Raw genomic sequence first — 1,910 nt, forward strand, 5'->3', positions numbered from 1 at the left:
GCACATTTCCTGGTCTCGAATTGGGTGTGTGGGCTGGCCACTTCTGCAACACCCCCCTCGTCTTCCTCCTCTGTGTGCCAGTCCTCCTCCCTGCTGCCTTCCAGCCCAGATACCACCAGGGCCCCCTGCGTACCTGTCCTAACCCCGGAGGCCAGTCTAATGTAGATCACATCCCCGCAGAGTCAGGAGTCGAGGTTGGATCATCCGAGGTGGTCACCACGCAGATCCAGCCGGCGACAGGAGCTGTGGTCAATGGAGGGAGAGCAGGCACCAAGGAACAGGGCATGTACACGACAGCCCCTGGGGTTGTCATCATCCTGGAGCCTGTCCTTAAGGAGCAGACACCGGGCTATTTGGCAGCAGCAGGCTCGGAGTAGGAGGCAACAGTACTCGGGGCATGGCATCTCAGGGAGGCAGGTATCGGTCCATAAGGTAGGAGGCAAACTTGGACCTTACCCAAAGGATGTCTTAAAGGATGTCTTCTGTGTTGGAGCGTTTTGGGCAGCAGATCGGGGCAGAGTGGCAGCGGGCACGGGAGGCAAGACTCACCATAGCCAGGGTGTAGATTTCACTGCATTGGGCGAGAGGCGGGCTGAGGTCCCAGAGGAGACTTGCAGTCTTGCAGAGGAGACTTGCAGGGAGTGGGAGACAAGCATGTTGGAGTCCCTGCAAGCCCTCGAGGTGAGAGCTGAGGCCCACCTAGGGGTATTGGACGCAGTGTTCGATGCTGCCCTGGCCGAGACATTGATGGAGCATGGTGAGTGGAAGGACTAGCCCGCTGCCATTGTATATAGTTCTTTAGGTATAACTTTCCTTTTCATTGTATACTTTTTTTGGAGTGTTTGGACTGTGCTCCGCTTTTTGTACATTTTGTGGAGTTTTATTTCCTGGTTTTGTGTGCATTTGGGCCATTGGACCTCTTTCATTTGTACATAGTTCTCATTTTTTTCCCTACTTTTGTGTTCTCCATGGTGGAATGTTTTTTTTCATTTGGATTTGCTTTCTGGAAATCATTTATGGACATGGACTTTATTTTTGACTTTTCAATCTTTTGTTTACGTACACTGGATTTTCATTTGGACATTCTTACATTTGATTTCTTTGTTTATGCACCTTTTTATTCTTTTTTAGAATATGTATGACGTGAATACTAATTTTAAATATATTTCATTTATTTTTGCTCCAAGTGATGTTTGATGTTTTTTTTCTCCAAGTTTGACGCTTCCTTACTCAGTTATGTGTCCCTGCTAAGGACCATTGTTGGTGATGTGTGGGCACACTTGCATGCATGTGTCATGTTTGACATCCATTTGCATGGGGAATATTCTGGTTTACATTACCAGTGGATGGGTATCGAGGTGGAGTTGGAGTGTGCACGGTGTAGTGTCATTTGATTTCACATATGCAGAATCAATGTGTATTATTCCTCACTGTGTTTGGGAGGGTGGTGGGTGGCGTGAGTGATGGGAGTGTAAAATGTTAGCAATTTGGGCCCAGGATTTGCTTGATGCAATGTAACCCACATGTCCTGCCCTTCACCAGCATGTTTTTGTGCTTATTTCATTGACTCTCGTGTAGTTGGCTATCTTGCTTTACAATACCTTTTTTAGATTGGTATCGTTTTGCACATGGACAGGACTATGCTGCAGTATTGGACAGGGCAGGGTATGATTGGCATGTACTCAATCATGACTTAAGTCTTCCTCTGTGTTTGTGCTTTTGGTACTCCTCTGCCCTGATGAAGTCCTGCGTGAATATGCTGTGGTCAGCTGGCTACCCCCTGAACTTGGCAATATGTCCCCTCGCACGCCACTTGCACACCTGCACTGGCTCCCAGTGATGCCCAATCTTTAGGCTGTTTTTATGTATGCCAACAGACGCCTACCAACAATTTGCACCTCCTGACTGCA

The sequence above is a fragment of the Ambystoma mexicanum genome, chromosome 3q, assembly GCF_040938575.1.
Source record: "Ambystoma mexicanum isolate Mex_15411 chromosome 3q, UKY_AmexF1_1, whole genome shotgun sequence".
NCBI lineage: Eukaryota > Metazoa > Chordata > Amphibia > Caudata > Ambystomatidae > Ambystoma > Ambystoma mexicanum.